Here is a 16,237-nt window from a genome sequence, read left to right as displayed (position 1 = left end):
TAATAAATCAACACTTACTTAATATTCAAACTGCATGTAGGCTGAAGTCAGCTGCAATCCTCATCCATATATTTTTATTCCAGGACCCATACAGAAAACAGAAACAAATAGGCATAGAAATTTTATTAGTACCTCGTAAAGTTTCTTCTCAAAAACAATATACATCTTGCCTACATTTACTCCAAGCACATCACATGGTCAGGTCAAACATCAATAGAGCAGACAATATATAGTCTGTCCGTAAGAGGCCCCTAAGCCTGATGTCAATGAGCAACAATGTATAATTTTCTTACAGGAAAGGAAGAATGAATAACTGTGAAATAAAACTATCTAGCGCAGGTATTTACTCCTGTATTTTACCTACAAAGTCATCCTATAAATATCTAAGAAAAAATGGCTCAGCTTTAAAGCATCAGCAATAATACTGGTACACTGCTTATGATTCTTAAAAATGACTTGATGTTGGGCATCATCATTAAGACTTGCATTAGTTTATCATTTTACTTGATACAATTACTTGTATCCTTTCTTGGGAATGCTATGAATTATTGATATACTGTATTTTTTATTTCTACTAGGACATTCTGCATTAGGAAAAAGTTACACTGTTTTTAAAGCATCCCAAATAAATCGATTCACTGAGTCATTCGAAGATATTTACTTGAGTTTCTACAATATATTCCAATCACAACTGGTCACACACAGTATAAACAAATTGTCAAAAATTTATTTCAAAATTCATATGAAACCAAAAGAACCAAAGAGGATATACATGTGACCAACAATTATATATATATAAAAAAAAAATCTCAACATCACTGATCATTAGAGAAATGCAAATCAGAACCACAATGAGATACCATCTCACAACAATCGGATGGCTATTATTAAAAAATCAAGGTGGGGCATGGTGGCTCATGCCTGTAATCTCATCACTTGGGGAGGCTGAGGCGGGTGGATGACCTGAGGTCAGGAGTTCGAGACCAGCCTGACCAACATGGCAAACCCTGTCTCTACTACAAATACAAAAATTAGCCGGGCATGGTGGCATGCACCTGTAATCCCAGCTATTTGGGAAGCTGAGGCAGGAGAATTGCTGAAACCCAGGAGGCAGAGGTTGCAGTGAGCCAAGACCATGCCACTGCACTCCAGCCTAGGTGACAGAACAAGACTCCATCTCAAAAACAAACAAACAAACAAACAAGCAAAGAACAGATGCTAGCGAGGGTGTGGAGTGAAAAAGGAATGTTTGCTTATACATTGTTGGTGGAAGTATAAATTCAGACATTGTGGAAGACAGTGTGGTGATTCTTGAAAGACCTAAAGACAGAACTACCATTTGACTCAGTAATCTTATGACTGGGTATATACCCAAAGGACTATAAATTGTTCTATTATAAAGATACATGGATGTATATGTTCATTGCAGCACTATTAATAATAACAAAGACATGGAATCAACCTAGATGCCCATCAATGATAGACTGGATAAACAAAATGTGGTACATATATGCCATAGAATACTATGCAGCCATAAAACAGAGCAAGATCATTTCCTTTGCAGGGACATGGATGGAGCTGGAGGTCATTATCCTTAGCAAACTAATACAGAAAGAGAAAAACAAATACCACATGTTACCTTATAAGTGGGAGCTAAATGATGAGAACATAAGGACCCACAGAGGGGAGCTATACACCCTGAGGGGACTACTTCAATGTAGAGGGTGGTAGGAGGGAGAAGATCAGGAAAAATTACTAATGGGTACGAGGTTTAATATCTGGATGATGAAATAGTTGATACAATCCCCATGACACAAGTTTACCTATGTAACAGACCTGCACATACACCCCTGAACTTAAAAGTTAAAAACGGGGCTTCCTGTTTGGTCTCTTTCCCACCCATTATGCTTTACAGTCAGTGGAACATTGGGCCCCAGGCTCTTTCCAACAGAGTTCTCTTCAATCAGGCCCACGTGGGACAAATCTGATTATCTTCCCTCACAACCACAACCTGCTGTGTTTTGTTTAATGTCATCTCTCAAACTTTAGGACAAATCTAGCCTCATTATTATGGTACACAATGCCTGGGTTCTTCTTTTGCTTCTTGTCCACTTCCTGGGCCTTTCCTCTGTCTCACAACCTAGAGCAACTATAGGCTTTTTTCCATTCCTGGAGCACATGCATTTTGATGTCTCCTCATTTTCTGCCTAGAAGGCTGCCCTAACCCATTCATCTTTGCTTAGGACTTTCCTGACCCTGAGATGTAAGCAGGATTGCTATAATATTTGCTCCCATCACCCTGTATGTTTCCTTTATACTGATATCATAATATGTAGCTAACATGTTTACAGCATTTTTTAAATGTTTGCTCTGCCCTCTAGACCTGGCCTGCTCAGTGCATGATCTCCTGGACTGGCATTAGTGGAGAGCTCTAATGCCAAGGCATTATAAATATAAGGCAAGATAAATATAAAAATTGAGAGTAAGTGTTTCAGAATATCTGCAGCAATTTCACGTTGCCAGACCATATAGGTTTCTGATCAATGGGATTATTTCTGACCAGGGTATGGTACAGTTAATTGTGGATCACATATGCTCTAAGCTGTATGCTAGTCATATGCAGTAGAACGACATAGCAACAGGTGACACTTTAAGGTTAGTTTGTGCACTATAACTCTAGTGTATGTAAAATTTTGAGAAAATATAAGCCTTTGGATGCTTCAAAAAAAAATTTAGGTGCACTTTACTTTTTAATGATGCCTGTTTTTCAAATTGTAATTTAATGTTATTAGTTATACTAAGAAAATACAATTTACATTATTTAAGTTTAATGCTAATTAACACGGAGAGAAATAAGTTTCTCTGGGCTTGTTACGAGAAGGCGTAGATTCTCAACTACAGACATTTTAGGTTAAATAATGGAGAAGAAAAACAGTAGGGAAAAGCTAAAGACTAAAAAGAGTTCATACTTGTTTTACTTAGAAGTGTGTATCCTAGTATATTGAGATCAGTTTTCTAACCATAATTGATAATACTATGCTAAAACTATGGTGCATCATTTGTGGAGTTGCATTGTATAGTGAAGGGATGAAACAATCAACACCTATGTGGTATTTACATAAAAGATATAAATTTTCAAAACCACATTCTTTGTATAAGAGTATTGAATTCAAAAGCCTACAGAAGCAGATGCTCAGCATTTCACATATGAATGTTGGTGCTATGTGTCTTATTGAAAACAGCACTTTGGGTTGCTAAGACTAGAGAAAACATATACAATTGCTGAGACAGTGAAGTATGGTATTAAAGATATTTGATTGGAAATGCAGTGTGAATTAGTATTATGAAGTCAATCAAATACCACTTTGCAATAACACTGTATGCTCAGGAGCTGAGTGATGACATAGAAGACCAACTCATTGAACAATTAAAACTAGTGAAGTGTTTTTTTCATTGTGATTATACTAATGCACTGATACTACTGACATGGAAATTCTTTCAGTGTAGTCCAATTTCAATTTACATTGATATTACAGAACTTTTTTCTTCATTGCTCATGTAAACTGACTAGATCTGAACTCTATGATATGAACCGTCAACCGGTGTAGTTTAGAGATTACATCTCTTGTACATGTTTCTGTGGCATAATATTTATCACAGAAAACATTCTTGAATGGTTGCCCAGATATGGTGCTTTTTAAAAAACGCAAATCAACAGTTTTCTTTATCAAAAAACTCTTGCATGGCATTAAATGTCAGCTTTAAAAAGTCGTTGATAGCATGGTAACATTCTATGAATTAAGTAAATGCCAATACACTAAATTCAAGATTATTTTATGTATCAAGTAATAATATGGAAGCCGATTATAAAGTCACATTATTACATACAGAACCATGAAATTCATGGAGAGCAAAAGTTCTGTGGAAAGCACTTCAATTATTGAACACACTTTTAATGTTTCACTTCTTAAGAAATCAGTTTGGTCCAACAATTTAAAGCTGTTCAGTGATAGCCAGGGTAACTTGTTTATCTGATATTTTGTATGTATTTAATGATGTTAATATTTCTAGGTATTGTAGAAATAAAACAAGTTTTTTCAATGACAGAAAATGAAACTTTGAGAATTTACGGAATCTAGTTTTTACAAGTTTTATGGCAAGCTAATAACAGTTACCAATGAGGTAGGTGATAATGTTGTTGTTGAACACCTGCAAAAGGTTATCACCAAACATTTAACCAAAGGTTTGGAATTTTATTTTATTTTTTACCAAAAATGTTTCACACATAAGAAATGCATGGATCTGAACACCATTCTTACTGAAAGATAATTCAAATGTAATAAAAAGGATAAATTTATGGAACTAGCTACTGGTGGAATCACTGAAGATGTGTTTTTAAAGTACATCATCACTTCATTTTTGGATATCAGTTAAAAATAAATATGGTGAGTTAGATGAAATTAATTTAAATGTTCTTGTTTTGTTTCTAACAGTACAACTCTGCAGATTGTTTTGGGCACAATGAGTGTCACTAAAACAGGAATCTAGAAATAGTGCAGATAATTATGAATAAATGAATGTTGTGAATAAAACCTAGCCTAGACATGTTAACAGGGAAGAAATGAACTGTTTGCATTTATTCGTATCAAAATCTTTAAATGTGTTTATACAAAGTAGTCTCAAAGTGTCAAAACTAAGTTTTCATTGCATGAAATCACATGTCACTTATACATTTTGTTTAGCTGAGATTGCAGAAAGACAAATAGTATATTAGCAATTCTCAATATTGATGGTTCTGTGTATACTTTTAATAAAAATATATAGTCTTTTGGAAATTATTTTCTTCATATACCATATTTGTTCTCATTATATTTATAAAAATGGAGAGAGATTCCTGATTCTAAAAAAAGGGTTTGCAGTTTATGTATCTTTGTTTAATTTTAGTTTTCTAGTAATTTATTTTGATCATATTTTTCCAAAGTATTCATTCACAATGAATTAAAATACTGGCTCTTTGCAATAAATACTACTTTTACCTTTTTAGTTTTGAAATAATTACAGATTCATTAGAAGTTGGGAAGATAGTACAGAGAAGTCCTATTTAACTTACATAGAGTTTCTTCCAAAGGTTACATCTTACAGAACTCTATACGATAAAAAAAACAGAACATTAACATTAATACAATGTGTGTATAGAGTGTTTTCATTTTAGCACTATGTTAGATTGGTATGACGACCACTCCAATTAAGATAACACAAAGATCTGTACAGCGCGACCTCTTTATAGTCTCATCTATCCCCTTCCACTTCTAAGATCCCTAAACCCTAGAGAACAAAAATTTGTTCTTCATGTCCATTGTTTTTTCATTTCAATAATGTTGTATTTTTAGTTTTTGAGGAACCTCTATACAGTTTTCTGTAATCGAAATTCTTCAAAAAACTAAAAATATGGCATTCTTGAAATGACAAAATTATAAAAAATAGAGAATAAATTTTACTATTTGATCCAGAAATCCCACTTCTAGGTATATATTCTAAAGACTTAAATTCAGTACATCTAAAAGATATCTGCATTCCCATGTTCATCACAGTATTGTTTATAATAGACATGGACTCAACCTATGTCCATCAACAGATGAATGGATAAAGAAAACGTGGCATTTATCAACAATGGAATACTACTCAGCTTTGATGAAGGAAATTCTGTCATTTGCAACAACATAGGTGAACCTGGAAGACATCATGCAAAGTGAAATAAACCAAGTACAGAAGAGGAAAACTGCATGTTCACACTTATATGAAAAACTAAAACAATCTAACTATAGAAGCAGAGAGTAGAAAAGCAGTTACCAGAGCCTGGAGGTGAGGCAGGGGTGAGATTGAAAGGAAGAATGACGACATGTCAGTCAAAAGATCCAAGTTGAAGTTAAATAGGAGTAAATAATGAGTATTTAAGATGCTAGATATATTAACTTATTTGATTCAATCATCTCACACTGTATATGATAGATACATACTATGTCTCCTATAATTATACATAATTATAATTCAAAAATAAAGCTATTAAAAAAGAAAATAATGTTGTATTAATAGAATATTGAAGTGTGTAATATTTTTAGATTTTTTTTTTTTTAACTCAGAATAAATCCCTTGAGATCTTTTTAAGCACTGGAGGTTAGAATTCTAACATGCATTTTAGTAGAACGCAATTCAACTCATAACAATACAATCATGGCTGACATTGGTCTGTAATTTTCTTTTTCATTGAGGTATTTCTCACCTTTTCATGTAGTATTAGGCTGACCTTATAAAATGATCATCCCTCCTCCTCTTTTTTTAATGAAAATGTGTGTATAACCTTGATTTTATTTATTTAGTTTTAGACAGAATTTATCAGTACAACTATCTCAGCCTGGAACTTTCTTTATGGAGACAAATTTAATTTCCTTAATGGAGATTAGGATTATTCAGATTTTTTTCTTATTGTTAACTTTGATAAATTGTATTTTTTGAGAAAGTTGTCTATTTGTTTTATTCTGTCAAGTTTGTTGGTATATCGTTCTTAGTAACATTCTCTACTATTCTTTAATGTTTGTAGTATTTAATATCTTTGATTACACTGCTATCATTAAAAGGTATTAACCCACTTTTCCAACCATGCTGTCATATGAATAGAACTTCCCCGTAAGAATTTCGTCATCATTCATTCTTTCAGTGTATTCACTGAATACCCTGCAAATCCCAGACAGAGGCTGAGACAGATTAGATGTACTTTCTGCCTTCACAGAACCAGTGGTCTAGTGGATTATGTGGCTATTACATAAGAATTTGGAAGTATGTTTGGTATAATGACATGAAGACCATATGTTTCAAGAAAACTTTCATGAATCTAAAGGGTAAATAGAATTTAGTTAAACAAAGAGAAGAAGAAGAAAGCACTGTCTAGTCAAAAAGAAAGCTAAAGAAAAATTTCAGAAGCAAGAAATGATGAAGTATTGTCCGAGAAGTTAAATTTAAAAATAAAAATAAAAAAATTCAGCATTGCCAGATATAGACTGCAAAGCGGGGAGACATCAATTAGAAATTATACTGAATAACTATGTGTGGCCAAAGGATACAGTGCTTGTAAGTGTTCATGAGATGCAACATTTTCCTAAATGGGATGGGAAAGTATTAAAATCTTTTTAGCACAAGGAAGTAATTATCAGATTTGCATTTTTCAAATGTTGAGGACAACATATAAAAAGTATTGACAAGAAAGCAGACTGTAAGTAAGGAGGTGAATTAAGAGTTTGTTCCAATGACCTATGCAAAATATGATGGTGGCTTGACCAAGAGGTAACAGTGCAGTTTTAGAAAAAGGGATGGATACATCTACCAGAATTGACTCAACCTTGAGATTGATTGAAATTGTCAAGTAAGAGAGACAATGCAATCAAGAGTGACACATAGATTTCTGGCTTAGGTAATTAGGTAGATGGGGTTGACATAAAATGAGATGAGAAACATACAGGGGGAAATGTTCTCCCAGGGGGAGTGTTATTTTTGAGCAAGATGAATTTGAAGGGGCTCTAGGCTACCTAGTAGAAAAATTATGTAATATAATCAACTTACTTGAACTCTGTTGAGTTTGAAATAGGTAACTTCATATTGATACCTATGTGCAACACTCAGCTTTACGTGTGCTGGCAAAAAGAAAGTGGGTATAACTGGTTTGGGGTTTTGCCAGAGTTTTTGGAAGAGGAGAATTCAGAAAGATCAAATATTCTCCAAGTAATTAAAGACTGGATCATGAAATCTAAGCTTGATGGGATGAAAAATAAGGAGAAAAGAATAGTGGGTAAAGAAAAAGCAGAGAGATCCAATGAGATATAAGTTCAAGGGAAGTGGAGAAAGAGTTCCAGTGGAAGAACAGTAACAGAGTAACTTGAAAACAGGAAAATTGTAGTTTAAAATGGAATGTATTTGTCTGGAACCTCTGACGCTATCTTGGATGGGTGATGAAATTTTGAATGATGAGAGAGGAAAAGACAAATGTGTAGAGGAAGAAGAGCAGACATGAGAGCCTTGAGTGAGACTCTTAGAACTTCCTACAATGTCTTTGTAATTGGACTCATGTGTCATCTCCTCTATGAAACTGCAGGTCGCTTAATGTCCAGGCCTGTAACTTCCTCTCCCCTCAACCAACAGAAGAGCCCACTAGCATGCTGTCATGTGTAAAACAAGGACCCTATCACTAAATCTTGTATCAATAAATGAATGTGGTGATTTGTCTAAAAGTCATATTATAAAATTACTCAATAACAACCACAGAGCAAGTAGTTCCAAAATGATATCATTCCCAGGATTTTATAGAACATCATTGATTATCTCACAGCCAGGAAAATTCCAAATCTTTTCATTGCTTGCTATCTTCTTGAATTGCCTACTAAATCCCACTGATAAGGTCCTCATAGAGAAGTAATTCTACAGTAGTGTGATAACCAGGCATTAAAGTCTTAAGAAAAAAAAAAGATTTCCTATAGCTATATACAAAATTTTAGAAATAAAGCAGTAGAAAGCATTAGCACAACTAGGACAACTCTAAGCATGAAAGAAAACCTTATATTTTTGTTTTCATTTTTATTTTCATAGCGAGTAACAGAACGGCACCTCTTCTCCTTGGGAATCAGCTTCAAAGGGTGAACAATACTGTCTTTACTTAACAAATAGCCTTTTTAAAAAACAACCTTGAGAGTATCATGCAAACTGACTTTTTAATGGTTTTGGGCAACATGTTTACATTTTAAACTTTTGAGTTTGCATTTTTCTTTTTTTTCAAAGCTCAATCTGTCAACTGGTTGGAATTTGTAATTTATGGCTCTGTAGCAATCCAAAGTTCCTTATCCTTAAGTGATCCCATTCCCATGGAAGTTTATGTTACAGAGTTTAAAAAAAATCTTAAAAGTAAAGATAATATTTTGGAATCATTATGTGATGTTTTTAAATATGTTCTTCTCTGTCGATATCCCTGTAATTTTTGAAAGATCTTTGATACTACACAACGAAGAAAAAAAATCTTAATCAATGAAATGTCAAGTCCTTAAAATATCTCCCATAATACTTCCTTTCTGAGTATTTTATTTTTACCTTCAAATGTGCATTTTTCCTCTTAAGTTAATTTCTCTAATCTTTATTGATTCCCTACTATATACCAGTTACTTCACATGACATTAATAATTAAAAAGAAAAATAGTATCAGTAACAGTCTCTAACTTGAAGTGTTTATGGTCAGTTGTAGTGAAAACAAACATCAAAACTGATAATACAAAGTTTAGGACACACTGTTGTGACTATCAGCCAAAAGTCTGGTGAGGTCGAAGAGATAATAACATATAGAAGAATACACTGATCATCATTCAGCTTGTTTTATTTGAGTAAGCTAAACTGCTTTACTTTTGTCCAATGCAGAATTTTTTAACATTGCATTTATTTGCTTAACACAAAACAGTTACTCTATACAAGTTTTGTAGTCCATGATTTCTTCTTGAAATCTTTCAGGATTAAATCAAAATATGGCTTCAGAGTTACAATGGTAACTTAAAAGCATAGAAGCCAAATATTTACCAGAACTGTAAAACTGTAAAACTAAAGTGTATAACAATTCAGTTTAAAACTATTCACGTTATTTCTAGCTTGAAAGTGCTAGAAATACATCAAAATTGGCCTTTTTTAATTGAGAAGTTCATTTTATGTTAGTGACATTTCTCCAGGTTAACGTATTTATTTGCAAGAAAATGTGGGTGCTTTATAGGAAAAAGTTTGCTAATTTAGGTGAACTATTTTTTTCTTATTTTGTTTCTAAGATTTTGAGAATAAGAGAAAAATCTCATATTGTTTCTCATTGGTATAAGTGTGCCCCATGGAGCATTGACTCATTCACATTTCACATCGAGGATGTGTCATTTGGTCAGCCTGGGCAGCCAGAAGAAGCAGACAACCTTCATATGGTCCAGTGTGACCATGTGAAGGTAAGTCTTTCCTTGTCAGCCAGTGCATTGCATGAGGCTGCCAAACTTCTACTGGTGGTAGAGCAGGGAGAGTAGTCTGGACCTGGGAAGTCCCTGAGTTATCGTTATGTCTGTCCCTTAGAAAACAGGCAAGGGCCAAGATCTAAGACAGGATGAATACATAAGCTGGTAGGTCTGGGAGGATTTTATATGATGCACAATTAGGTCTACAACACTGTCATTTTTTATTGTTTTTAAAAAACCTTGATATCCTTTTTCACATGGAGTTAGTGGTTTTGTTCTTTAGCTACTTGCACTGAGGCTATAAACTTGTTCAGACTTTACCTTCTATCTCACAAAACCAGCTATATTGATCATGGTGGCAACTGCTGTAAACTACAACCCCCTAGATGTCAGTGGAGAGTAAAATTTATTCTTGCTCCATCAAGTTCAGTGCAGATATAGTCAGCCTTCAGCGGTGCTCTTCCCTGTGGTGAGCCAAAGCTCCAAGCTCCTCTTAGATAGTATCTTCCACTGTCGCTAAGTATTTCAGAGTCATCTGGAGTCCTGGAGTCTTCTACAAATCCTCTGCATTTGGACATCGAACAAGAGAAGAAGGATCTTTAATGAAATAACTTACATTTTTTCTACCAACATCCCATCAGCCCAAACTACTCTCTCCCCACTCTTCCAACACTCTGGAATATAAAACAGATTTAATGAGTAACCCCACCACTCTATTAGGTGCACGTTGAACTTAGTTCTTTCAAAGGGAAACGGGAATGGGACTGTAGCCACCTCAAGAAAGGATACTGGCAAAAGAGACATTTGGCATTCCTATTTTATTGCCACAATATGCTGAATTTTGTCTATATTAAGAAAAAGTCATGCTGTATATCTATCAAGGTATATTGTGCTTGGAGATATGTAATACTCTTTGGAAGATTTTACCCTTCTTCACTATTAAGGGAATGGGATTTTCCAGTCATTGTAAACTGATATTTTGTGATGTTTAATACGATCCCATAAAAATAATGTCAAGGGAAACAATAGCTGTAAGAAATTTATCAAATGCCTCATCTTAGCTCATTCTTCAAAAGGCATATTAGTCGAGCTGGACTTCCATGAAGGTAATAAAAGTGGTAAATATCCAACTAACATTTTGTAAGCTGAGAAAAAATTTCTCCAAAAGTAAAATACAGGTCATTGTGTGGTAAAAGAAAATACTCATGCTAGCAGAGTACTTAATATAGTAGTTTTATATGGAAAACATGATGTCTTTACTAGGTGTAGTTAGTGCTTAGCACATCATGTTATGAATGCATGTCTGCTAAACAGTGAGTTTCTGGCTATCTATAAATATCTGCTTTTGCTTATATGACCTGAATATTAATGGCCAACTTTCCTATAGAATGAAAATGATTAATGAGACCCTTGACTAAGCTGGGGACCTAAATATTTAAGGCCACTTTTGTAATGTTCACTTAGCTCTGATGTCAATTACTATATTTCCAAAAGGGGACTCACCAATTGCTAATTACATCAATATTCATATAATCCGATGACAAATACTCAGGTTTTATGAAAGATGGCATCTTCCAAAATGGCCTGTCCTTTATGCTCTTGTTCATGTGATCTTGATTCTCCTTCCATTGCCCACGGTGATGTGCTGCCATCCCCAACCCCACCTGTGGCAGCAGAGTAGATTTTTGTGACTACTTCAACCAATAGAGTAAGCTGAAATGACGCCATGACATTTCCACGGTCTGGTTATAAAAAATGCTAGCCATATTCACTTTGTTCTCTGAGGATGTTTGCTGTCAGCCATCACACTAGAAAGAAGTCCAAATCTTTCTCTCCAGAAGCACTCCCTCTAGATGTCAGTGGAGAGTAAAATTTATCCTTACTCCATCAAGTTCAATGCAGATATTCAGCCTTCAGAGGTGTTCTTCCCAATCATGAGCCAGGGGTGCAGGTCCCTCTAAATAAACTTCTCAGTAAAAATACTTCTAAATAAACTAACACGTTTTGCCCATTTTTAAATTGGGGTTTTAGAAAAGCTATTACTGAGTTTACAACTATTATTAAGACATGAATTAGACAAGAAGAGGCCACTTTGGGAGTTCTAATCCACACCTCGGTTTAGGTTTCAGCCAAAAACCTGTGTCAACAACCACACATGTGAGCAAAGATGCCTTCTGAAGATTCCAGCCTCCAGCCAGCAAGCCTTTCCAAGTATAACCCTAGATATTATGGAGCAGAAGCAAGCCATGCTGAACCTCAGAATCCATGACAGTCATTTACTAGAATCCAATACTAGTAAAATAGTATTTTTTTGAAATACTAGATTTGAGATAATTTGTAATGTAGCCATAGTAACTGAAACATTCTTTATTCAAACATAACTAGATCCCAACTTTCCATTAAACTTTTTCATTAGTGTTTTTCCTAACTTGAACAGTATTTATATACATACTTTATCTTCAATTGTTCCAGTTGACTTGACTTACACCAACTATATAGCACAGAAAAATTCTCCTATAAAAATTATAAACATACATTCAGTCTTCAGTTTGACCCTGGTTTTCTTTCTGAATATTTTTTACTTAACTGCTTTTACGTGTTTAATTATACAATACACTAGATTATGTAAGAGTAAAGTTATTACTGATAATTTTTAAACTAATAGGTTCAGTTCAGGGTCATAGCACTAATAGTCTCAGGACGTAGCATAGGATTTACACGTGATAAATGGTCAATAAACATTGCATGAATAAAATGCATGCACAGACACTTTTAATCTGTTTTGAAAATTTAGAATACTGTAAAAAAAACTATATAATATTCACTGTTATTTCTAAATGCAGATTTGAGATTTAGATTATTTGTGCTTTTATAGTCTTATTCATTTGACCATTTAAATATTTGACTAAGAAACAATAAATTTATATTACTGTCTCATCCTATATTATAAAAACTGTAACTTATTATTATTGTAACTTACTATTCACTTATTAAAACTGTTTCTCTCATTTCAATAATGGTGATGATGATAACAATGGCAGCTAGTGTTTCTTGGACACTTACTTGTGCCAGAAATTGTCCTAAGTTCTTCTTGTGCTACTAAATAAATTACTTGTATTGGGATATAATTTACTCATAGACAAATTTATTCCTTTTGGTTGTACAGTTCTATGCATTGTGATAAATGCATGTAATCAAGAAATGGTCATTACATTTAAGACATAGAACATTTCCATCATCTAAAAATTTCCCTTATGCAAGTTTGTGGTCAATTCTTTCTCCCATATCCAGCCCTTAACAAACAACGGTCTATTTTCTGTCCATATAGTTTTGCCTTTTCCAAAATGTCATATGAGTGAAATCATACTGTATGTACTACCATTTGCTTCTGGTTTATTTCAATTAGTCTAATACATTTGTGAATCATTAATGTTGTTGCATTGCTGCTTTTTATTCCATTGTATAGATGTACCATAATTTGTATAAATCTTTTCCTTATTGATGGACATTTGGCTTTCATTTGGGTAATTAGGAGCAAAACTGGTATAAGCATGGGTATATAGATATTTATACAAACATATGCTTTCAATTCTCTTTTACATCTACCTAGGAGTGGGATTGCTGTGTTGTATGCTGAATGGACGTTTAATTTTATGAGAAAGCACCAAAATATTTTCAAAAGTAGCTGCGTCATTTTCAAAATTGGCTGTGTTATTTTGCATTACCACTAGCATTGTGTGAGATTTCCGATTGATCTGCATGCTCACCGCAACTCGATACTGCCAGTTTTGTTTTAAAGCCATTCTAACAGATGTTTGCTACCTCATTGTGGTCTTAATTTGCATTCCCTAAATTAAAATGATGTATGGTATCATTTCATATGTTAATGTGCGTCCACATATTTCCTTGGATAAAGCTTTATATTTTGCCCACTTTTAATTTTTTTATTGAGTTGTGAAATTTTTAAATATATTTTTAATAACAGACTTTCATTATATATATGTTTTGAAATATTTTTTCCAAGACTGTGACTTTTTCTTTGATTTTTTAACAGTGTCATTAAAAGAGCAAATTGTTCTTGTTTTTTTTTTTAATTAATTTTGTTGGATGCCAATATATTTAATTTTCCTTTTATGATCCATGTTGCTGGATATTGAGTCTAAGCTTAATCCAAGGTTGTCTCCTGGGTTTTTTTTTCTGGACATTTCCTTGGAGATGTTTTACAATTTCTACATGTGGTACAAGGTGGGATTCACGTTTATTTTTTGTATATAGATGTACAATTTTTGCCGCATCGTGAAAAACCATGTTGAATTATTTCATCTACATAATTCTAGATTTTCTAATCCTAAAATATGAGATTAACTAAATAACCCAGAAGTACTCATTGTACACCTTGAATATATACAATTCTTTTTTTTTTTTTTTTGACACAGTGTCTCCCTCTGTCCCCAGACTGGAGTGCAGTGGCAAGATCTCGGCTCACTGAAACCTCCGTCTCCCGTGTTCAAGCCATCCTCCTGCCTCAGCCTCCCAAGTAGCTGGGATTACAGGCGCGTGCCACCATGCCCAGCTAATTTTTGTATTTTTGGTAGAGACGGGTTTCACCATGTTGGCCAGGGTGGTCTCAATCTCCTGACTTCGTGACCCGCCCGCCTCCGCCTCTCAAAATTTTTGGATTACAGGCGTGAGCCCCGGCCAAATATATACAATTTTTTATTTGTCAATGCTACCTTGATACAGCTGAAAAAAGGAAAAGCCCATTTATTTGCTCCATCGGCTGACAGTTGTTGGCACGTCGTGGAATATAGTATGTGATAAGACCAATAGACTTTGTGGTTGTATTCTCCTTCTTTTATGTTAATTTGTGTAAAATGATTCCCTTTATCTGAAGAGATTGTAAGCAGAATCCTGTGTGATGGCTCAAATATTTAGTAAACTTTGTGGTGGTATAACTGGCCTAGGTCTTGAGGTTGGGAAAAGGAAGCCAATAACTAAAATATGTGCCAGTTATAATCGAGGTGAATCATGTCCCTTTTAGAGCAGAAGTTCAAGGGTAGCAACTTGCTACTAAATGCCTGGTGGGTTATTTTAAGGTGCCATATTAGAGACTGACAGTTGATCTCAGTTGCTGAGGCATTGGGCATTTTACTAGAGAAGTAGCCAGATCAACCTTATCGAGTGGGATTCCATGCTGTCAGGCCCTGCATGGCTCCAGCTCTACTACCAAGACTACTCTGTGCTTGAGTCTATGCTGCAGCAAAAGGGTGTCTGAGCATAGATGTGATGCTGGCTGATGTCAATAAGCTGCTGTTAAATCTGCACTGTTAGTGCCTCTTCTTTGTGAATGTTCTTTGGTAGGCATTAAAATGTCATACATAGATCTTTATACTTTGTTCCCATTACTCTAAGTTCATCTGCATGTCCCAGTTCTTCCTATCTTTTTTCCTTCAAGGCTCTACCAAACCAATCAAACCATTAGCTTCTGTAAATGTATCTGTACATACTCCTACCATGGACTTTCTATTTCCATGCAAAGTGGGTGACGAGTTATATCACCCTAAGATCGGTAAATGTATAATCACCAGTCATTTTGCAACATCTATGAGTGGCGCTGTTGTACAGTAACTGATTTTCAGTTTGAACTCACTTACAAAGGTGAGGCCCTTGGGAAACAAACTCAGCCTTTTTCCTCCTCTGTCACGTGGCCATAAGAAATTTCCCCCACACCAAAAGAGAGATGCTAGGTGCGACAAGGAAGAATGAAATGGTGTGGGCGACCTGCTGTGTAGATTAATTTCACCCTCTGAGATTCTTCGTGCCTCATCCCATATATATTGCTTTCTTCTTAAAATGCATTACTGTTAGGCCTTCTTGACCTTGGAGCTTGTGAAAATAACATGTATACAGTGCAAGATGGGCAGTTCTGGTCACACGGTCACTTGATGTGCCAGGTTCAGCTGCTCAGTCTCTACCAGAGCCCTTTGACATGCTGGGAGATGCTTTCTGAATGCAGATACAGATAGTATGACTTAGATACAGAATCCCAGGGTTCTCTCTTGTTGTTCTGAGACTAAGGCTTGTCACAAATGTAAGGGAAGAAAAATAATTTTTCTTCTACCCTCATAAATTCTTAGTTAAAAAGGACCACTGTAACAAAGAGCAGATTAACAAAAGGAAAACAAACAAGTTCATTAACATGTATATTTCATATAGATGTGTGA

General features: G+C 34.6%; 1 long non-coding RNA gene across 3 annotated transcripts in view; it reads left to right on the top strand.

The window, feature by feature from the left end:
• The window catches only part of LOC123572397 (uncharacterized), a 227,838-nt gene that overhangs the window by 105,818 nt on the left and 105,783 nt on the right, over positions 1–16,237 (top strand). The window contains exon 3 of one of the 3 annotated variants that reach the window (XR_010585411.2): positions 14,469–14,611. The exons of the other annotated variants lie outside the window; for them this stretch is intronic. This is a non-coding gene — a long non-coding RNA (uncharacterized lncRNA). Of the gene's footprint in view, positions 1–14,468; positions 14,612–16,237 lie in introns of those variants that run through there. 3 annotated transcript variants of the gene reach the window in all.

The sequence above is a fragment of the Macaca fascicularis genome, chromosome 3, assembly GCF_037993035.2.
Source record: "Macaca fascicularis isolate 582-1 chromosome 3, T2T-MFA8v1.1".
Lineage (NCBI taxonomy): Eukaryota > Metazoa > Chordata > Mammalia > Primates > Cercopithecidae > Macaca > Macaca fascicularis.
Note: the sequence above shows the minus strand (reverse complement) of the source record. Positions and strands in the feature narration are given on the sequence as shown.